The sequence below is a fragment of the Mus musculus genome, chromosome 10 (genome assembly GCF_000001635.26).
Source record: "Mus musculus strain C57BL/6J chromosome 10, GRCm38.p6 C57BL/6J".
Classification (NCBI taxonomy): Eukaryota; Metazoa; Chordata; class Mammalia; order Rodentia; family Muridae; genus Mus; species Mus musculus.
The window spans coordinates 102765216-102789701 of NC_000076.6; the positions used below are offsets into that span (position 1 = coordinate 102765216).

The 24486-nt window shown below is 36.8% G+C and overlaps 1 pseudogene; it reads left to right on the forward strand.

Annotated features, from left to right (window-relative positions):
- The first annotated feature begins 764 nt into the window (after window positions 1-764).
- Gm5175 overlaps window positions 765-24486 on the forward strand; it is a 53983-nt pseudogene continuing 30261 nt past the window's right edge.

The following is a 24486-nucleotide window of genomic DNA, read 5'->3' on the forward strand; positions in this document are numbered from 1 at the left end:
TTCTCACACATTTCCTGTTGCCATCCTTTTCTCCAGCACTGTTCTGTCAATATTAATAGCATTGATCACAAAAATCCTAACTCCCACCAGCTAAAATTTAAGCTCCTATGCAGATGGTTTCCTGCTTAACAACATCCCTTGTAGAATAACCCTCGACGTGCTTTAAGACTTTTAATTGACCTTGGCGCACATGGAGTAATAAAAAAAATACACCAATTGCTTAAGACCTGTGTATCTGGTACCGGAGTTGGCTTTCCTTTAATGATGTGATTCCATCCCTTTATAATCTCTCTACCAGAGCATAAAGTTCAAGGACAGCTAATTGGGATGAGTGTATAAAACCATTCTTTGTAGAAACTGCTTTAATTTGATTAGCACAGAGGCCATTTGAGGAAGCTAAGTTAAGGGAATATGTAGCATTTGCCACAAAGGGAGCTTGTCCTTTATATTTTTCACATCTGCTTCAGCAGATGTAGGTAGACACTTGGGAAACAGTTGTAGGTGAAGCTTAGGGTGCCGCAGCTCCTGCTCCTGACACTCTGGCAGCATTATGGTTTGCAGCAAGCACAATAGCAGTAGGCTCTCCACATGTGGTATTCCTAAGAGCCAAGGGGACTTGCCTAAAGATGTCACTCTACAAAAACCTTAATTCTAATAGGAAGAGGTCACCCAGACACCTCTATACACTTTATACACTCAGGGGGTGGGGTGAGGATCAGACCAGTGGCCTGAGAGGAAAAATAAGACAGGAACAGCTAACAGTGATGGAGACTGCAGGTGAGAAATATGCTCCTGGGAAAACAGGCTTCACTGATTCCAAAGAAAAAGAAAGACGCGAAGGTAGCGTTGTTTCTTCATAAAAACATCTATTGAAAGCTCCCTGAGTGTAGTCAGAACACGCTCTCTTCTCCTGTTCCCATTTTATAGGGCAGAACATTCTGGGCTCTTCCCTCACGCTCTCGGTCTCTGTTTTAGCATTTCTTTTTATAAGAATTAAACAATCTGTTCCATTTAAAAAGGTATGACAGTAGGCTCAGGGAAAGATGTCTGGCCTTTCGTTTAAGGATGAGCAAAAACAGAGATTCACCATCAGCTTCCCATAGATAGTTCTTTCTTTCTTTTTAATTCCTGTTCCCTTTTATTCTCAAATGGACAACAAAAAATGTGACCATCCTTATGTTCTAAACATGTTTCTGAGGGGTTTGTTTTTGATTTTTGTTTGTTTGGTTGGTTGGTTTTGGTTTTTTTTTTGGGGGGGGTGTTAGTTTTTTATTTGTTTTGTTTTTGTTTTGTTTTGTTTTGTTTTGTTTTGTTTTGTTTGTTCTTCAAAGCCTTTACACTTCCTGTAGTCACCAAAACCTTTGGGGCTGAAGGAGACACTTGGAGGCAGAGCTCTTGCTCCAGGGTCTGAGACCCTGACAGATCTCCAGCACTAAATGACATGGCTCTGAAAGCATTCCCGCTCCCCTCTACCCCATTTTTTCATTTTTTTCCATTGTTTTTATTTCAACATGGCAGGAGGTTTCCAGATTAAGCAATATCAGAGAAGATGAGAACTCTGTCCTTAGAATTTGCTAGATGAGTGTAAACACAGTTGTATCACTTGGTTTTGTTTGGTTGTTTCTCTGTTTTGTTTAAGTTACCTGACTCTTATTTAAGAATGTAGTTTCCTGATTTGTTTGTTTGTTTGTTTGTTTTTAGTCTATATGATACACATCCCAATACAGTTCATGTTATGGCTCTGTCTGAGTTTCAGAATTTAGTAACTCTTCACACCAGTGTTTTCTTGCATGGTTTGGTGTCACCTGTAAAAGGGAATGTCACGTTGTACAAAATGTCTTACATAAGTAGTTCTTTAGGTTCTAGGATAAATCTGTAGTTTTGTTGATCATGTCTGTGGACCAAGCTGCACACTTTGAGAATGTGTGTGTGTGTGTGTGTGTGTGTGTGTGTGTGTGTGTGTGTGTGTGTGTGTGTTTGTATGTCCACATGCTCCATCAATGTTATCAATTCAGTTCTTCTGTTTAAAATAGCTTCTTTGAAGGTGGATGTGGGGATGTATATAAATGGGGGAGGGGGTCTATACTTAAATGTTCTTACCGTGTTCCTGCACTGAAGGTTCCAATTTTTTATAAGTTCAATTTTCTCCTACTTTTTTCTTTGTTGGGGTGGGAGGAGCAATGCATCTTGGAAAATGTAGTTTAAATACTGAATATAAGACAACAAAATTTAGTAATGTCCATTATCAAATAAAGTTTGTAAAGTGGAAAGTTAAAAAAAGAAAAGAAGAAAAGAAAAGAAATGAAGAGAAGAGAAGAGAAGAGAAGAGAAGAGAAGAGAAGAGAAGAGAAAAAAGAAAAGAAAAAAGAAACGAAAAGAAAAGAAAGAAAAGAAAAGAAGAGAAGAAGAGAGAAGAGAAGAGAAGAGAAGAGAAGAGAAAAGAAAAGAAAAGAAAAGAAAAGAAAAGAAAAGAAAAGAAAAGAAAAGAAAAGAAAAGAAAAGAAAACGTTCAGTCTATCAACTAAGTGCTGATACCTCTAGAGAAGGAAAGAAATGCACACACCAGGTCTGGCCTCACTGAAACCCTCTGCACAATGCGATAGTTTATGGATTTATTGCTCAATTAGACCATTTCTCTTTCCTTTTGAGAATACCTCATTAGATCATTCATGTAAGAAAAACTAAGCAGTAAGCTGGATCTGCCTTCACATTTATGGTGAATTTTCAGCTGAAAGTTACAGAATGTAAGAGTTACTGACAGAAAGGGCTTTGTTAAACTCTAGTGCACTTTGATAAAAATGTCAGGGGAAAGTGGAAGAAGCATACAGTGATTTTTTTCCCCATAGATTCGTGTCATAATACCATGTCTGTCAAATCCAGGAAGCCTAGTTATTTCATGAGTAATTTGGATTTTAACAGATATTTTTGACATAATTTATTTTTATTGCTGCAGTTTCCCCCGGGAGCAATTTTATTTAATCAAGACTAATCTGTAAATTAGTTGGCCTCAGAAATAGTGACTGGCAAATGGTAACACATAGAAAGCATTGGAAGTGCTTTATCTTTATTTAATGGGGATGTGGGGCTGCAATGTAAATCACTCAAACAGAGTATTCCTACATTAAAAATCCATAAAGCTTATATGATGATCTTAGGGAATAAAAATATCTTAATAATGAAACTGGGGCTTTCTTTCTTATGAAAATATGGAGTTTCTACAAGTTCACAAAATATTCCTATACTTTATCTTGTTTTGGATACTAGAAGCTTCCAACATCATGACAGTTCCCAAACTGTCAAAAACACACTCACAAGCATCTCAGAGTTAGCATATGTTTTCCACTTCAGCAACACATCAGTCTCTTTCATTAAGCTATTATCAATTAACCTCTATTTTTATCCTTATGTTTTCTTTTCAAATTGAAACAGCAGTAGATTTTTAGTCTCTAGAATATTGAACAGTGATACAAAATTCAATTTATAGGAAACCCAAAGTACCTTTTCATAGATATGTAAAAGCTACATGTAAATATTCCCACCAAGTATATATTTAAAAACTATCTGATTTGGGTAATTGCATCCCTAAGACATAGCTTGCAAGAGTACATAGCAGAAAATGATCAAAAGTAAGACCATGTAAAGAAAGATAGGGAAACCATAATTAGTACTAAATGTGGAAGGCATTCTTTGTTCTTTTAAAGCTCACAGGAAGCAATAGCAAATCTGATGTCAGAACCAGCATTCCAAGGTAGGGAGTTTCAGCACTTAAAGAAATGTGCTCAATTAGAAATTTAACAATTTGTAATAGACATCTAAAATAGGAAAAAAGGAGAGTAACATGGAGGGAAGAGAAAAGCAAAAGAGAGGATGGACAAGAGAGATGGTGGGCAAGAGAGGAGGTGAGCAAGAGAAAGGGTGAGCTAGAGGGAGGGTAGGCAAGAAGGAGGGTGGGCCAGAGAAGAGGTGAACAAGAAAGAGGGTGAACAAGAGGGAGGGTGGGCAAGAAAGAGGGTAGACAAGAGGGAGGGTAGGCAAGAGGTAGAGTGGGTAAAAGAGAGAGAAAGGAATAAAGAGAGACTATCTAGATCTGTACCGGAGGAGGAGGAATTCATCAAGGACATGAAGCATTGTGAAATTACTATTGTTATTTCCAATGTATGTAATTGATAGCCTAAACTTTAGAAGGTATAATTTTAAAATGAATAACTGCCTGAGTTGAGAGTATAACTCATGATACTACCATTACATTCACAGATAACTTTGAAAGTCTTTCTTTGTTTAGTGCATTTGGTGTTTTGATTATTATGTGACTGGAGGAATTTCGTTTTGGGTCCAGTCTATTTGGAGTTCTGTAGACTTCTTCTATGTTCATGGGCATCTCTTTGTTTAGGTTAGGGAAGTTTTCTTCTATAATTTTGTTGAAAATATTTACTGGCCCTAAGTTCGGGATCTTCCCTCTTTTCTATACCTACTGTCCTTAGGTTTTGTTTTGTTGTTGTGTCCTGGATTTTCTGGATGTATTGGGTTAGGAGCTTTTTCTTTTTGCATATTTTTGACTGTTGTGTTAATGTTTCCTTCTGCATCTGAGATTCTCTCTTCTATCTCTTGTATTCGGTTGGTGATGCTTGCATGTGTTACTCCTGATCTCTTTCCTAGGTTTTCTGACTCCAGGGTTGTCTCTCTTCGTGATTTCTTTATTGTTTCTATTTCATTTTTAGATCTTGGATGGTTTTATCCATTTCTGGCCCAGACTGGAAGCCACATATAATTTTAAATTTATTCATGCTTCCTTGAGCTATATAGAAAATTACCAAACATAGGCTTAATTTTTAGTGTATTTTTACTATGTCTCAAACATCTTGAAGAATATTACACTGTTCTGTAAGTATCATGTACATTATGGCAATATACATAAAATTTTAATGTATATCATAATTCATGGCTATCTGGGTATCTTTGATAAGTGTAAGGAAAATTGTAAAATTGTTAAGTACCATTTTGGCATTATATTAGAAACATTACCTTTAAGAATTTAAAGAAGTAATGAAATCTTTAAACATAATTTATTGAAAATGAACAACACCAAAAAATCATGGAAACTTCTACTTTTTCTAATGGCTTATCTGCCTAACCCATTATGAAATAGCAATTAATATTTTCTATCAGAAGACAAGAGGTAGCTACAAATGATTAATAGCCATGCAATCAGAATAAAGAACAATTACAATAATGAAAATTTAATAGATGATATTTATTAATCATTTTAAGTGCAGAAAGCAAGATATATATGCGTAAGAGTAACTATGAAAAAGAAAGAAACTTCTTTTTCAAGAAGTTTGAATTTGTAAGTAGGAAGATACAGTTAACTCACACGAATGAGCAAAATAATCCTGAATTTATAAAATTTTCAAAGCTGAAGAAAGAAGACTCATAGAATAAGGGGAAATTGGTTAGAGAAACTCCTTTTCTGTCTTGAGACCTAGGGACTTAGAGTGTCTCAGATGAGTGGCCAAACCATTTCTTGGTCTGAGGCAACAAATGCTTCTCCCAGTTTTATTTCTCTACATCCCTCACTGAAAATATTTCAACAATTGTAAAATAATTTCAATATGAAAGACATAGCAGTAAATGTTGAGAAAAGATAAAATTATATATTTCATAATAGAAACTAGAAATGGATTAGGTGGCTAGCAAGATTTCACTAACTTATCTAGGAAATGTCAGTGGGATCTGAAGCTGCTATTGATTATGAAGGAACCTAAACTTCCTAGTGTAGGTAAAATTACAAACAAAAGCAGAGAGAAGGCCCATGCAGCAACTATAATTGAACACTGATATCTGGAGCCATTAGGCACTATCATGGCTCTTGAAGTTCATCAGTGACTGAAATCAATTTTGAAGAAGTAATGTAGTTCAAATAGATATGCTAGGATAATAAACTATCAGAAAATGTGGGTGAAAGGTCCTGGAATCCCATCAAGTCTAATCTATAATCATAATGTATAATTTTCACTCACTGATAAGCAACTATAGTCAACATTCTATTAGTCAATTTTAGTAATTTTTATAATTCCAGTAATTAATATGATTGGCTAAATGGAATTCATATTTTTCCAGTTACATAAAGTTTATTATTTTCAAAGTACAGCAACAAATTCGAGACTATGCAAGAAATGTTTAAAAAAAACCTTGTAATAGTGATATATACATTTCTGCCAACAGAATCATCTAACTTCTTTCTTATTGCATAAAATTCCAAATAAATAAATAGAATGCAAAATTGCTAGAATAATAACCAAAAAACCATTATGAGCATTATTACATTATTCATGAAGTAAGTTGTAAACTTCATGACAGATTACGTGCAATACACAAAATTCTGCATGTTTCATTAATCTGACTTTTGATTCTACCCACCTAACACTGAGAGATTCCACAGGAAAACTCTCTTATTTTCAGTCTTGTAAAGCTCAGACTTTGAGCCAATTCAACCTTTATGGCAGATGCACAGCCAAAGAAGCATCTCAGCAATCCAAGTGCCCAGCCTTTCAAGTCTCTTTGAATCACTTAGATCATCTAAAATGATGCTCCAAATATTATACAGTAGAAAGAAACTTCCCTTCTGGGTCCTATTTACATTCTTGAATTAACACTTTGAGAATGACATTTTTTTTTTGTACATCAATGATATTTGGGATACTGTTCAGTAATAGAATTTGGCACTCAAAGTGGGGTATTGCCCTAGCAAACCCTAAAAGCTTAAGTATTGGCTTAACTATTGAGAGCCAATGGAATTCAAAATGGGATCAAGGATGTGCATGTATACATGTGCATGTGCATGTGCGTGTGTGTGTGCATGTGCGTGTGTGTGTGCATGTGCGTGTGTATGTGCGTGTGTGTGTGTGTGCATATGCACATAAGTTGAGCTAGGACTATCAGTGTTCACTATTAAGAAAGCAAAGAGAGAAAGGAGAGAAAGGAGGATTTTATCTTTCTTCCTATAGGCACACTCTGTAGTTCTTTACCATCATAACCACTTCTTAAGATTGTAGCATCATTGTAGAATATAGAATTTCAAGCTCATATTAAGTTTTGAAAGGCACACACACTCAGCCCATGACCCATTCTATTCAGAGAGTGAAGGAAATATTCAATTTTCAAGCCCAACTAAGAGAAAGCTCAGAGATCCAGGAGTTCCTGGGTTTAAAATTTCTCATAATGCATGGAAAAGTCTTAAGGATAAAATCAAGAAAACACTATAAAGTTATTTTGAAAATTCATGATCAGTTATGTGAAACACAAAATGCCTCCTAAGGAGATCAAAAGTTTACTGTACATAGATTCTCCAATAAAAAAATGAAATATAAAGGATATAGGCTCACAATAGCTTCCACAGACACCGGAGACAGGAATTAAATAATTTCCAAGAGCTGATCAGGCATTATTTTTGTGTGAGAGGATGACTTACAAATCAATATATACTGGGGTCCACTTAATCTGCCAAGGAAAAAATGGACCATCTGTGAATGAACAATGAGGAAGTACAAAATGAAGCAGACTTTGGACATATGGATTGATACAAATAAATATTCAAAAAAAGGGAAACATAAGAGTAAGTTAGATGAGAAATTATTTTATTGCATATAGCAACTGTATGGAAAGAATCGGGCCCAGAAAATGGAAAGGTCTATAAGCAAGGAAATGTCAAAGCCCTGACTGGATTGTAAAAGCTACTGACTGTTTTTGCTCTTTGCTCCCTTTCATTGATCTTTTTAGTTAGAGTTCCCATCTCAGATATTCTGAACTCTTCGTCCACATTTATTGAGGCAGAGAGTAGAAAAAGTGTCCAAGAAGCAGACTTTGAAGACCTTTATTAATTTCCTGATCTACCTTTAATAATGAGGTGCTAGACTTCTAGCTTGAGTCAGATGCCAAAGCAGAATGAAGCTTTTCTGGGTCCTTGGATACTTTGGATAGATTTTGCATTTGTCATGAATATAAAGAATTTGTCAACAGAATAGAGATAAGGAAATTATAAACAAAGTCTTTAGTTGAGTTGATAGCCTTCCCAAATAGGAATGATATCTTTGTACCTTTCGATTGAGTAGGAGCGCACTGCTATCTGTGTGACCCCAGAATGAAGTAAGTGATCTTCTGACTTCCAGGTCTCTGAAAAAGACATTCAGCTCCATCCTTACCCATCTGAGGCTGTGCTCTGCTCATTCACAAATGCTTCTTCGTTTTGAATTGGTTTCTCTCAGGAGCTACCCATAATGCAGCAAGAAAACAGGGTAATATTCAAAGCTCATATGTAAGGTTTCTGGTTGGAAAGACAACCTAAGCTTAAGTTTTTAGTAATCTCAGGCACTAGAAATGTGGGTAAAAATAGGTCAAACTGGTTTTAGTCACATGCAGTGTCTCTAAATATTCCATTTTCAAGCTGAGACCTAATGTACTGGCAGAAACAAATCACCTCACTTTGTCGTGCTTGAATTTCTGATCCAAGAATAATAGGTTTTATGAATTTATGGCAATAACCCTTGGGTGGTTCTTTTTATATCACAACTGTTATTTCGAGAATTAGACAAGTCGGCTTTAGATTTTACTATGACTGTGAAACTTTAAATGCTGAAATACTTTGTCCTTGACTTAATCTTATGGTGTGTGTGTGTGTGTGTGTGTGTGTGTGTGTGTGTGTGTGTGTGTGTGTTCTGGTCTACCTGTGTCACTGCACACAAATGGGGTTTAAAGAACAACCTTGGGTTTTGGTCCTCATCTTCTACTTTATTTGAGAAAATGTTTCCTGTTGCTCACAAAGAAGTACACTGGGGGAGCTGACTCTCAAGCATCTCAGAATTCTCCTTACTCCACCTGCCATCTTGCTGGAAAGATTCTGGTATTCAGACCTGTAATACTACATCTGTGAATACAAACTCAGACCCTCATCGTTTCATGGCAAGCCTTGTTTGTACCTATTGAGCCATTTCTTCAACCCTATACTGAAAACCTGAGTAAATATTTCTAAGACAAATAAAGCCATTGCAAATCATTTAAAATATTTTATTTTATCAATTTTAAGCTTTTTAAAAAACAAAGTATGCTTATTCATCCACAGTGATGCATTTTAGAGTTTCTAAATACACCAAAATAAACCAAGACTCTGAGTGGTTCAAATTCCTAACATGTTACTTTTTGACATTCAGGGACAACAAATCAGTAGTAGCAGGCAATCTCAGAATTATGGTTACTTTAAACATAATGAAAATCTATACATGCTATCAGTATCTTATTATAACTTTAGTATTCACTCAGTAGTATTTATCAAGTATAAATTATTTAAAATCAAGCCTTGACAAAATCCCAACCTAGAGCTTTGAGGATACTTATTAAGGAATAATAAAAACTGGGGTTTTATTAAAAGCCCCGGTCAATAATTTAAATCTTGTTACTACACTTGTATCAGCTAAAGTGAAATTATCACAGTAAACCAAAGGTTTGTTGGATGTGTGTCCAGCAGATGTGGCAGCAGATTTGATAGCCTGGAGAGAAGACAGTTCAGATACTCAAAGAAACATATCTTAGGAGAATTCAAAACAGAAAGCAGTATATCCACTTTTTCCATTTTTGAGAGAGGTTGATAGCCCCACAGAGTCAGTGCCTGGGTCGCTTGAAACATGTAGTATAATTTAGAAAGCTCCTGAATTTTGTCCTAGCAATGGCAGTGCAGGAAATACATAGACCCTAATAAGCGTGTGTGAAGGCTGTGAGCCCCAACCATATTGATTACCCTAAGAATGGAGCTGCAATAGACATGACAAGGTGAGTAATATAGATGGTTTTTATTGCTTCATGGAGTCCAGGAACTTATTCCCTTCCACGGACAGTTATACAATTTCATAAAGCATTAGAGGTTTGTGCTGAACAATTGCCTCGGTGTATTTAAATGAAACATTTAAAGTAATAGATTACCAACTGGTCTTTCTTCAAAGGCAAAAACTTAAGGACAAAGCAGAATATTATATGACATAAGAAAACGTAGACATAATTGAATTTCAAACACTTAAATCTGGCCTGTGAGTGATTATATCTTTTAAAAGTATTTTCAGTGGAGGCTTAGAACAGAGAAGTAATTCAATAGAATTTTCAGTTGTTTCAAGCTTCACTCAAGAGTGATCAACTTCTAATATGAAAGGTTGAGTAAAATAGTTTCTTTATATTTTATTTCAGGAAACAAGAAGGTGCATCTGTTTTATCTCAGTCTTTGGAGTATAATGAGGTTGTATTGCTTTCCATCTCTAAAGGTCACTATCAGAAGAGAGAATAGTAACTTTGTATGTGCAAGCAAGGCTGGGTGGAAAATGATCACATGGACACTGGGTGATAGCCCATTGCTCTCATCTTACAGTCACATCCCATGTTTCCATCACAGCTATGTCTCTTCTCAGAAAGTTTTCTCAAGAAAGATCTTTTTCTGCTTCATATGCAGCAAGAGCCATGATTCCCACCATGTATTTTCTTTGATTGGTGGTTTAGTCTGAGGGAGCTCTGGGGGTACTGGTTAGTTCATATTGTTGTTCCTCCTATGGGGCTGCAAAACCCTTCAGCTCCTTGGGTACTTTCTCTTGCTCTTTCATTGTCCAACGAATGGCTGTGAGTATCCACTTCTGTATTTGCCAGGCACTGGCAGAGTCCCTCAGGAGACAGCTATATCAGGCTCCTGTCAGCAAGATCTTGTTGGCATCCACAATAATGTCTTGTTTTGATGGTTGTAGTCATCAATGGGTTCTGTGAAAGTTCTATGCCCCAGTATAGGGGAATGTCAGGGCCAGGAACCAGGAGTGGATGGGGTGGTGAGCAGGGGGAGACAGTAGGGGATAGAGGATTTTCAGAGGGGAAACTAGGAAAGGGGATAACATTTGAAATGTAAATAAAGAAAATATCTAATGAAAAAGTAAGTAGATTCGTAGAAAGAAAGAAAGAAAGAAAGAAAGAAAGAAAGAAAGAAAGAAAGAAAGAAAGAAAGAAGAGAGAGACAGAGACAGAGAGAAAGAAAGAAAGAAAGAAAGAAAGAAAGAAAGAAAGAAAGAAAGAAAGAAAGAAAGAAAGAAAGAAAGAAAAGTTTTTTCTTTCTAACCTTGTTACATACACTGACTTTTGGTATTTGTTTGCAGTGGTATTAGGAATCATTGTGAAGCCTATAATTTATGGCATATTAAATGAATTAAGTATCAACTGCCTTTATTCACTAGATAGTGAGATCGAAGAAGTTAAGCATTTTTCAGATTATTGTCCTACATAGCTTATGAAATTAACTTGGTTTGAATGTTTTTGATCCACCTATGATTAACACAGGATTGTATGAGAATAAAGACCCAGGTTCTATTACCTATCGAGCAAAAAAAAATTTTTGCAATCCATGTTTACAAGTACTATGAATCTAAAGTCATTTGTGATATAGTTGAGAAACATTTTTAAAAGAGAGGAAAAACCTAATATTTTTGCTGTGTCTCTCTGCTTGAGTTTGTTCCATTTCATAGCTACCTTCATTATTTTTACTGAAAAAACATCCCTAGAGTATAAGATCTCTCTCTCTCTCTCTCTCTCTCTCTCTCTCTCTCTCTCTCTCTCTCTCTCTCTCTCTCTCTCTCTCTTCTCTCTCCCTCTCTGTTCTCTATCTTCCCCTTCACTTTCTTCTCTCTCTACTCTCTCAATCTCCCCTCATCCCCCACTCAGTATGTATATCCCCCACTCAGTGTGTGTGTGTGTGTGTGTGTGTGTGTGTGTGTGTGTGAAATAAATATAAGGATATATAAAAAAAAATAAGTAGATCAAGCAGTTTCTGCACTCTGCCACTTGATGCCCCTACGTTCCCAAGATCTGCGGCCAAGGCTAGGCCAATATTACTAGCCTACACTATACTCTAGTGACTGTGAAACTGCTCTTGCCATTTCTGCCTCCAGATGTCTTCTTGATTAGTAAGTAGAAGTGACCCTGTGACCATGATAGAAAGATCCGAACATAAAGGCACAATGCTACCAGAACTCAGAAGGCAGACTTGGGTTTCAGTAAGAAAAGAATCAAAGGTCAGAGTCTTTTTAGGAGAAGCCTAGCAGGAACCAAAGGTTATCACTAGGCTGTAACTGGAAAACAGATGAGAGATTCTGTGAATCTCTGCCTGTTTTCATTCGAGCCTCTCCAGAGCACGGCTCCAGAAGCCTTACTCTTTGGAAAGCAGGAAAGGTTAAGGTTAGTTCAGCTCTGGTTTTACTCCTCACTGAGAAATTTGGTACCTGGCATCTGACAGTTTCACAGGGTTCAGGTCCAAAATTAAACTATCTTCCAAAAGCTAAGCAATAAAAACCTTTGTAAGAAATTACTTTAAAATGTAATTGTACTGCCTGTGACAGGGGGTTAAAAAAAGAAAAAAAAAATAATGCTTCCTTCACTTTATCAATAGTGAGGTCAAATCCACCAGGAAATGATTTTATTATACCCACTGCTAGTCTCCTGCTATTTACACAGATCAGTTGGGCAGAAAATGCACAATTAAGGTCTTTTCCAAAGTCATTTAGAGGAAACCCTGAAACACAATGCTAAACTAGTCAGTCATATTTTAAGATGAGCATTTAATGATGATCTTAAATGGCCCTGGTTCTTTTTTGAGAGGTAAGTAGGTGTTAAAAATACCACATAAAATTACTTTGCATTAAAGAAATTTTTTAATAGAAATCGTTTAAAAGTTCAATATATCCAGATAATAAAAATCCCACAAAAGAAAAATCTATCAAGCATTACTTAAATTTTCTTGTTTGAAGAACAAAGAATTTTTACCAATTAAATTTTACCAGGCACAAAATCCCAGTAAAATATTTGAAATGATATTGCAAAAATAAAATATATTTATTTAAAAGAAATAAAGTTTTTATGTTTACCAAAGGCTTACAAAAAAAGTTGAGTTTTCTGATTTTTTTAATCAAAGCTCACATTTAAAAGGAAATTCAGGAGGAGGAAGCCTCCATGAGAAGGGGAGAGGAACCATGAGCTCCTGGCCAAGAGAAAGAGCAAGTATCTAGGGTTCACTGCTGGGAGGGTAGCCAGGCCTGCAGTTAGAAGAGCAAAATAAGGGTGACCCCCAGTAATTGCCAAAGCCAAATAAAATAACCATAGTCTGAGTCTCAAAATTAAAAAAGGAAATTCAAAATTTTAAGACAAATTATCCTATTGGTAGGAATTGCAGGGGAAATTTGATACAATTTCAAGCTGATTCTTGTTCATAAAGAATAACGACATTTTTATTGTCTGAGAAGTTATGGCTATTTTATTTTCTCCTTTAACCAGGTTCCTTATTAGACTGTCTTTCTTTAGCTAAAAGAAAAAAAAAGATAACTAACACATCAATTTGTCAGAGCCACTCTCTGAAAACTAACAAGTTACTATTCAATTAACTGACCTTGGCCTGAAAGTTTAGAGTGAAATCGAGCAATTAGTTGGCAATAAATATATGTGAACTTTCCTGTCAATATCAAGTTTTATACCGGTTTACACTCTCTTCCTGAAATTCACGTCTTCATGACAGCTGTATTTATCTTACATTACCACTTGAGGTTTGAGACATTGGATAGAGTAGTAGGTGCTTTCTCTCTGCTACATCTAATCACACAGTAATGTAGAAAGTAAATAAGTATTAGATTTTATGGGTAGAATACATTTTATACCTAAGGAAAACAATATTTGAGCCTGCAAGAAGTGTAGTCATCAAGTAATCACAGGTTTTTTTTTTTTTTGGGGGGGGGGGGAAGGGGAGAGCATAATACTACCTGTAGGTCCAATCCAAATGGTGTGCCCTTCTATATTCGTTATGGAACCTGAAGGAGTCATGCTTCCTCCAGAGAATTGGAACACATGTAAAACTTTAAATTCAATACAATCTGAAAGTCTACAGAAGAGCAAAATTGATAAAAGGAGCTGAAAAATCTAACTTTGAAAATTTCTTCTTTTTTATTAATTTACATTACAAGTGTTATCCCCATTCCCAGTCTCCCTTCTGCAAACTCCTGACCCCATCTCCTCTCCCCTTTGCCTCTAAGAAGGCTCACCCCCATCCACCTACTCCTGCCTCACCTCTCTCGCATCCCTCTTGCCGAGGAAACAAGCCTCACACAGGACCAGGCACCTCCCCTCCCACTGATGCCAGATAAGGCAGTCCTCTGCTAAATATGTGGCAGGAGCCATTGCCCAACTCATGTGTACTCTTTGGTTAATAGTTTAGTCCCTGGGAGTTCTGAGGGATCTGGTTAGTTGGTATTGTTGTTCTTTCTATGCAGTTGCAATTCCCTTCAGCTCCTTCAGTCCTTCCATTGAGGTCCCTGAGCTCAGTCCCTGAGCAAGGCTGTGAGGATCTGTATCTGCCTTAATCAGGTGCTGGCAGTGCCTCTCAGAGATCAGCTATATCAGGCTCTTGTGTGCAAGCACTTGTTGGCATCAGAAACAGTGTGGGGTTTGTTATCTGCAGAAGGGATGGAACCCAAAGTGGGGTGGTCTCTGGGTGGCCTTTCCTTCAGTCTTCACTTTATTTTTGGTCCCTGTATTTCGTTTAGACAGGAACAAGTCTGGATTAAAGATTTTGAGGTAGGTGAATGGCTCCATCCCTCTACTGGGGGCCATGCCTATCTACTGGAGGTGGTGTCCTGAGGCTCTATCTTCCCTCTGTGGGTATTTCTGCTAATGTCACCTCCATTTGGTCCTGGGAGCCTCTTGCATCCCTGCTGTCTAATGGTTCTCCCTGTTCCCACTCTCCACTGCTACATATTTCTATTCATTCTCCTGGCCCTCTGTGCTTCTCTCCTATCACTTTTATGCTTAATCCTGCCCCTTTCTGGCCTCCCCTGTCCAACCCATGTTCTTCCCTACCTCCCTCTTCCTCTTGTGATTATTTTGTTCCCCATTCTAAGTGGGATTAAACCATCCACACTTCGGCCTTCATTCTTGTTAAGCTTCATAATGGTCTGTGAGTTGTATTTTGGTTATTCTGAGCTTTTGGGCTAATATCCACTTATCAGGTAGTACCCATATACCATGTATATCCTTTTGGGTCTGGGTTACCTCACTCAGGATGATATTTTCTAGTTCTATCCATTTGCCTGCAAAATTTGTTATTACCCATCATCTCTTATTATCCAATAGCACTTAATATAAAATAGTAAACAACATATTTATAAGGTTACTTATCTATTCTATGCATAATTAGGAGCCATAATTGAGCAGACTCATAAAAAATATGAGGAACTCACATAGTGTGAGACCCCGACTTAATGCATTTCTCCCTGGAAGGTAAAGCCACTGGATGTTCCCCAAGCTTGTTTTCCCTGATCTCTAAAAATACAGCCAGAAAGAAGCTCTTTGTTCTCTATAGCCAGCAAAAAGGCTTTTTGTTTCAATACTTTACAACCAGAGATGCCTGCCTTCCTGTGCCATGGAGATAAACATTCAGAAAGAACTCACTCCCCACTCCCGCCTTGTAAATTTCACCAAGGACACCCAGAAGAGAAGAACTCTTTTCCCAACTCCTCCCAAATCCTCCCAATTCCTCAGCTAGCTGTTAAAAACCCCCTACTGTCACCTCTCTGGGTCGAACTCCCCTGACCTGCACAGCAGAGGGACTTCGTCCTCAGCTAGCTGATAATAAAACCTCTTGCAGTTTGCATCAGGTGTGGTTTTCTCTAGGGACACTGGAGTGCTGGCCAGCTCATCCCGGGACTTGAGCGGAGGCCCAGCTTCGGGGTCTTACTATAGTAGTTGCATTTTATTAATATATTCTTATAATTTTCTAAAATATTTATAAATATACAAACATTTCTGGAAGTCTTAGTATGGATATTTGAATTCCTAAATACTACATAAATATTTATTTCTACTACATAGATATTAACATAAATAGAAACATTTTTCCTCTGTAAATACAGAAACTGTACAAAACAACTTTACTCTTCTCCCCCCTACCCCAAGAGTCGATTAACCAGAGTTAAAAGGAACATAGAAATAGACAGGAGATGCTGATACTTCATTAAATTTGATCCTCATGATTTCGTGGTAGCTTTAATATTATTATATCAAATGCTTAATTTATGCTTAAGAGTCTCTTAAGTACATGTAAAACAGATATTTTTCTCAAGCACTGCTCATAGATTCTGGAACTGAAATGTAAGTACATCAGTAAATGAGTAAGTAGGCTAGTGTACTGAAGGAAGAATGAGAATTGCAAAGTATACTACAAATGGAAGGCATACTACAGGAATGAAGGCAATGGACGATTGCCAGACTGGAGATTCAAGTCAGACTTCTAAATGTAAGGTCCCAACAAAGCCTCATTAAGCTATTGTTCAGAGGCAGTATACAGTCAGTGAGTTCTGGGGAAGGATAGATTCACTGAATCAGAATGTCCAAGAGTTACTCAGTACTGATAACCTCATAGCATGGTTTGGAAAGAAAAAAATGACAACACAATGATTTGGAGATGATTCCTAAGCCATGGATGAGGAAGAGGGAATGCCCTAGATACTGGTAGATGCCCTCGATGGAAAGGGATAGTATTAGATATCCAACAAGAACTTACAACCTAATATATGATAATGATCCTTGAGTGATACTTTAAATCAAAGATGTATTTAAACTGTACATTTGGCTGAATTGAGTGAAGGGGTAAGAAAATAACTGGTTATCAATGTAGCTGCTGGGGATATTCAAGAAGTATGATAGTGTCTTCTAAATGTCATGTCCACCAAACATCACAGAAACTTACTTTCCATATTATTACTAGCAGATGTAACTAAATTAAAATGAGATCATACTGGATTAGAGTAGGCCCCCAAACTCAATAAACTATGTAATTATAAGTATAAAAGATATCTAGAGAGAGAGCGTTCAGTGGTTAATAACACTGGTTGCTCTTCCAGAGGATCTGGTTTCCAGCACCCATGTGGCTCACAACCTTCTATAACTTCAATTCCAGGGGATTCAATGCACACTTCTGGCTTTTGTGGGTAACTGGCATGTAGTAAAGACAAGACACTCATACACATAAAGTTGTGAAAAATGATTTAAAGGGAATATAGGACACATAGGGCACAGAAAAGAGAGGTCTAAGAAAAGTAGAGGCAATGTTTAGAATCACATTTCTAAGGTGTTCCGAATCCACCAGCACCTAGGGGGAGGCACAGGCATAGTGTGTTGTAGGGCACAATGTAGAATCATCTATATTTCATAACTCAGGATCCTTGGTTATTAAACATTATATTTGCTTACTTAAACCATTATTTGTATTATTTTATGAATGTCAAAAAACTCACACAGAAGAAACTAGGTTATCAGCCACACTCATAAAAGATGAAATAATGGAAGATGGGAAGCTTTGTATTTTAGCCAACACAGACATGAACTGATATATTTTTGCCTGGAAATGGAAGGAAGTAATTTGTTTGATTCATAAGCATACAGGACTAATATTGTAAAATGCAATTTGACCTATAGCACCAATTGTTCAAAACAGAAAATGAAGAGTTGAGAGACAAGCTTGGCATATTAAATATTAGCATATTAGCTTGAGAAGGCTAATGAAACCCATGAACTCTACAGAAAAGAAAAAAAATGTTAAAAAAACATTTTATGAATAACTTTTGAAATGCGTCAGGATATCACAGAACTCAGAATTTGAAGCCAGATAGATTTACATAGCAATCCTTTTCCACCAGTAAATTACATATATTTTGAATACCTTTTTTTTAATTTAGCATCTCTGATTCTCATCTTGCTTTTCTATAAAATGAGAGTGTTACCTTGCCAGAGTTGGATGGTGCTCATGGTATGACTGATGCTGAGCTTCTTGCAAACTCTGCTCAGTATATGATTATATTATTATAAGGATAGGTGAACAATTTCATAGGTTTGTTGAAAGGTTGAACATATGTAAAAGTCACAGGAAGCACTTCCTATAGATTAACTACCATTTAATATCAGCAATACACTCTTCCTTTTGAATTCCTAGAGAAGAGGTACCTGGATTAGAGATGCAGTCCAGTAGATGTCTTCTTCTGATAGTCTACCTGAGATTTCAGCATTCCACTGGAAAACATTAGTTTGCTATGATTTTTATAAAACAAAATATAAGTATGAATGAGAAAAATTCTCCATCCAAGTTACAAGAATATATTTTAGTATACCCCATTTCTAAGGTGTGGTCAACTCAGACAAAATGTGCTGATAACAGAAAAGACTTCACCTGTAACATGATATTCTTGGAACACAGCTGTGTTTTTATCATACTTTGTCATTGCACAAGGGTGTACATAAAAGCAACAATAGATTGCTCATCATGGGAAGTGCCCTAAGCACTTATTCACAGTCTCTGATTTACATTGTTCCCAGAGGTTCACCCCGAGTAAAAAGAGGATAAGAAGAACAATGATCCAGTTCAGAATAAAACATAAAACTCTCAGATAGGAAAATACAACATTGTGGCATTCTGACCTATCTTTTACATTGATAAAACACTATCTCTAATTAACTATGAGTCATTAAATGTTTTCTAATTCCCCTCTTAATATTTTAGACACATGTTCAAGGTTATGACCTTACCCACCATGACTATTTTAATCCCTTGTATTACTCTGGTTTTTTGTCAGGTAGGTTATTTCTCCTGTGCATGTTCTCAAGCATGCACTCCAAGTATTTTCTAAAGTAATTGACAATTATGTTGGTGATAGAAATTAAAAAATAATAAAACCTACAAATAAAATAAGCAAAGGAGAAGGAATAGTCATAGCTGCTGAGGGTCTGTGGATATTATTGAAAACTAACTTTTTGAAAGCATCTTCTCACTGTTATTTGTAGTTCTCACTCTACTGTTGAGGGCCTGCTACAGTTTAGACTTCAGCTTGATAAACAAACCCTGCTAGCTTTATTTTATTTAATGGTAGCCTATGAAATGTATAGGAGGCCTGTCTGCTGAACTGGGAGGAAGGAAAAGAGTCTTCAGAACAAATCTAACCCAGACTTCATACTTTTTGCAGAAATTCGATTTATTTTACTCTGAAGGATAAGCATAAAAGCATCCATTGCAAATTAAATAGAGGAAACCAGGATGTAGACATGTATAAAGCGAACATTTTTATAATTATGCTTGTCTCATTCAAATGCTCTTCATTAGAAAGAACCAGAGTTCACTCACTAAAATAACAAAAGAAGATCCCTGCTGTGTAGGACATAAGGTCAGCATTTATGACACCTGGAAATGTAGAGATGCTAAAAGAAGCACCAGGGAAAATACAATAAATATCAAACTTTGTATCTTATTCATATTCTCATGGTATGTACGTATTCTTGTTTTAAAACTAAAAAGAACACACAGTTATATTACATTATATCTAATGAAGGCTGATCTACCCTACTCATAATGCCAGCTTTCCAAAATTGGATTTAATTAGAATGCAAATTTATATTAAGTTGCAACTTTAAAAATCCATAAGCAACAATAGTCAAGCTCTATTGTTCCTCTAAAATTCCTCAGAGAATATTTAGAATAATACATTCATCTTTTTATAAATGACCCTTTATCAAAGTCTGATGATAACTGTCATGAGTAGTTAGGAGATTCATGAAAATAAAATAACTTATTAATTATCAAAAATATTTATTCTCTGAGGGAAGCATGTATTAAGGTAAGATGTTAGAACTAGAAGTCCCAAAAGCATGTGGTCCCACCTCTATTTTTCACTGAAAGTTCTTGATTTTCATGCAATAAACACAACACAAAAACCTACTTTAAACTTTGGCATATTTAATTTGAAGTTGCTACTATAAAGTGATTTTATTTATATAATGAATAATCAAAATTAAAGCTAAGTATCTATAAAAAGAGAAATAATTAGTGTATACCCAAGAGGAGTAGATTGCAGAAAATAATTCAACTCAGGGCTGAACTCAACCAAGTAGAAACATAAAAGAACTATACAAAGAGTCAACAATCAACCAAGTAGAAACATAAAAGAACTATACAAAGAGTCAGCAAAACCAGTACCTGGTTCTTTAAGAAAATCAACAAGATAGATGAACCCTTAGTCATACTAACCAGAGGGCACAGAGAGAGTATTCAAATAAACAAAATCATAAATGAAAAGGAAGATAGAACAACAGACACTGAGAAAATTTTTAAAAATCATCAGATCCTACTACAAAAGCCTATACTCAACAAAACTGGAAAATCTGAATGAAATGGACAATTTTCTAGACAGATTTCAGTTACCAAAGTTAAATAAGGATCAGATAATCCATCTAAACAGTCCCATATCCTCTAAAGAAATAGAAGCAGTCATTAATAGTCTCCCAACCAAAAATCCCAGGACCAAATGGATTTAGTGCAAAGTTCTATCAGAACTTCAAAGAAGACCTAATACAAATACTCTTCGAACTATTCCATAAAATAGAAACAGAAGGAACAGCCAATTCGTTCTATGAAGCCACAATTACACTGATACCTAAACCACACAAAGACCTAACAAAGAAAGAGAACTTCAGACCATTTTCCCTTATTAATATCAATGCAAAAAATACTCAATAAAATTCTCACAAACCGAATCCAAGAAGCTATCAAAAGGATCATTTACAAAAATCAAGTAGGCTTCATCCCAGGGATGCAGGGATGGTTCAATATACAGAAATACATCAATATAATCCACTACATAAAGAAACTCAAAGAAAAAAGCCACACGATCATTTCATTAGATGCTGAAAAGGCATTTGACAAAATATCCCTTCATGTTAAAAGTCTTGGAAAGATCAGGAATTCAAGGACTATACCAAAACACAGTAAAAGCGATATTCAGCAAACCAGTAGCCAACCTCAAAATAAATGGAGAGAAACTTGAAGCAATCCCACTAAAATAGGGACTAGATAAGGCTGTCCACTCTCTCTCTATCTATACAATATAGTACTTGAGGTTCTAGCTAGAACAGACAACAAATGGAGGGCAAAGGGATGCAAATTGGAAAGGAAGAAATCAGAATATCATTATTTGCTGATGATATGATAGTATACTTCAGTGACCCCAAAAATTCCACCAGAGAACTCCTACATCTGATACACAACTTCAGCAAAGTGACTGGATATAAAATTAACTCAAACAAATCAGTAGCCTTCCTCTACTCAAACGATAAACAGGCTGACAAAGAAATTAGGTTAACGACATCCTTCACAATAGTCACAAATAACATAAAGTATCTTGGTGTGACTCTAACCAAACAAGTGAAAGATCTTTACAACAAGGACTTCAAGAATCTGAAGAAAGAAATCAAAGAAGATCTCAGAAGATGGAAAGATGTCCCATGCTCACGGATTGGCAGAATTAATATAGTAAAAATGGCTATCTTGCCAAAAGCAGTGAACAGATTCAGTGCAATCCCTATCAAAATTCCAACTCAATTCTTCATAGAGTTAAAAAGAGCAATTTGCAAATTCATATGTAATAATAAAAAAACCAGGATAGTGAAAACTATTCTCAACAATAAAATAAATTCTTGGGGAATCACCATCCCTGACCTCAAAGCTGTACTACAGAGCAATAGTGATTAAAAAGAAATGCCTGATATTGGTACTGTGACAGACAGGTAGATCAATGGACCCAGAAATTAACCCACACACCTGTGATCACGTGATCTTTGACAAAGAAGGTAAAATCATCCAGTGGAAAAAAGACAGCATTTTCAACACCATCCCTGACCTCAAATCTGTACTACAGAGCAATAGTGATTAAAAAAAAATGCCTGATATTGGTACAATGACAGACAGGTAGATCAATGGACCCAGAAATTAACCCACACACATGTGATCATGTGATCTTTGACAAAGAAGGTAAAATCATCCAGTGGGAAAAAGACAGCATTTTCAACAAATGGTCCTTGTTCAACTTGCAGTCAACATGTCGAAGAATACAAATTGATCCATTCTTATCTCCCTGTACAAAGCACGGGTCCAAGTGGATCAAGAACTTCCACATTGAAACAGACATGCTGAATCTAATAGAGGAGAAATTGGGGGAAAGCCTTAAGCACATGGGCACATGGGAAAATTTCCTGAACAAAACACCAATGACTTATGCTCTAAGATAAAAGGGCAAAATGGCAACCAACAGATTGTAAAAAGACGTTTATCAACCCTACATCTGATAGAGGACTAATATCCAATATATACAAAGAACTCAAGAGGATAGACTCCAGAGAACCAAATAACCCTATTAAAAATGAGGGACAGAGCTAAACAGTGTATTCTCAACTGAGGAAACTCAAATGGCCGAGAAGCACCTAAAGAAATGTACAGTATCCTTAGTCATCAGAGAAATGCAAATCAAAACAACATTGAGATTCCTACTCACACCAGTCAGAATGGCTAAAACCAAAAACTCAAGTGGCAGCAGATGCTGGTGAAGATGTGAAGAAAGAGGAACACTTCTCCATTGCTGGTGGGATTACAAGCTGATACAACCACTCTGGAAATCAGTCTGGAAGTTCCTCAGAAAATTGGACATAGCATTACCTGAGAATCCAGCTATACCACTCCTGGGCATAAACCTAAAGATACTTCAACATGTAACAAGGACACATGCTGCACAATAATCATAGCAGCCTTATTTATAATAGCCATAAGCTGGAAACAACCCAGATGTCCCTCAACAGAAGAATGGACACAGAAAATGTGGCACATTTGCACAATGGGATACTACTCAGCTATTAAAAACAATGACTTCATGAAATTTGCAGGCAAATGGATGGATCTATAAAATATCATCCTGAGTGAGGTAACTCAGTCACAAAAGAACACACATATAAATGGATATTAGGTAAACAGTGTGGAGTACCCACAATACAACTCACTGACCACATGAAGCTCAAGAGGAAGGATGACCAAAGAGTAGATTCTTCAGTTCTTCTTAGAAGGGGGAACAAAATAATGAAGGTAAGTAGAGTGTGGGAGGGCCTTGGAAGAAAAAGAGGGGAGGGGGAAAAGAGGGGAAGAATCAGGTATGAGAGGAGATAGAGGAGATGGAGGAGATGTACATAGGGTCAGGAAATCAAACACAGTTGTGTAGCAATGGGGAATGGGGAACTAGGGGTAGCAACCAGAAAGTCCCAGATGCCAGGAACACACGAGCCTCCCAGAACCCCACATGAATGACATTAGCCGAATCGCCCCACAGAAGGTAAGGTTAAACTGTTGAGGCCATATCCAGAGGTCAGGCATGCTTCCCCAGTTGAGGGATGGGCCTACTGACCCAGTTCTAAAATTTTAACCCAGTATTGCTCCTGTGAAAAGGAAATAAAGGGACAAAGAATGGAGTAGAGACTGATAAAAAGGCCATCCAGAGACTGCCCCACCTGGGGATCCATCCCACAAGCAAACACCAAACCCAGACACTATTTCAGATGCCAAGAAGTGCTTTGCGGACAGGAGCCTGATACAGTTGTCACCTAAGAGGCTCTGCCATATCCTGACCAATACAGATGTGAATGTACATAGCCAAACATTAGACTGAGCACTGCCACACCAATGGGGAAGTTATGGAAAGGACTGTAAGAGCTGAAGGGTTTTGCAACCCCATAGGAAGAACAACAATATCAAAGAAGTGGACCTCACCAAAGCTCCCAGGGGCTAAACCACCAACCAAAGAATACACAGGGGATACCGAACACTTGAGCTAGATATACAGTAGAGGATTGTCTTATCTGGCATTTCTGGAAGGTGAACCCCTTGGTCACTGGAGGCTTGATGACCCAGGATAGGGGAATGCTAGGCCACTCAGGCAGGAATGGGTGGATGTATGGGTGGGTGTGGAAGCACCCTCCCTGAGGCAGGGGAAAGAGAAGGGAATAGGGGGCTGTGGAGTGGAAACTGGAAAGAGGGATAACATTTGAAATGTAAATAAGTAAAATAACCAATAAAAATGAAAAAAAGAAATAATTAGTGTTTCTATGACGTTCATCATTGTAAGAATGTTTCACTTGATGACCTGAATCAATAAAAAAAAATCACTAGCTATTTTTAACAAAAACCCTCAAATTTTATCTAGCCTTGTTTTATACAGAGTAAATAATACATTGTGTTTTGGAATTGGTGCTGAATATGAACTAAGAATGTAAAATACATAGTAAACCTTTTTCATTCAGTGTATCACTGTATCATGGCTTGATTCCCCAAGGCAAAACTGAAAATGAGGATTCTGAGTGACTCCAGATACAAGTTCACCATCTTAGCTACATGGAATAAATGACAGAGTAAGGTGTGGATGCTTCTGTCCTTCCTAGCAGGGGGAACAAAACACTCATGCAAGGAAATAAGGAGACAAAGTGTGGAATAGAGACTAAAGGAAAGACCATCCAGAGGCTGCCCTACCTGGGTAGCCATCTCATTTACAGACACCAAACCCAGACATGATCGCTGAT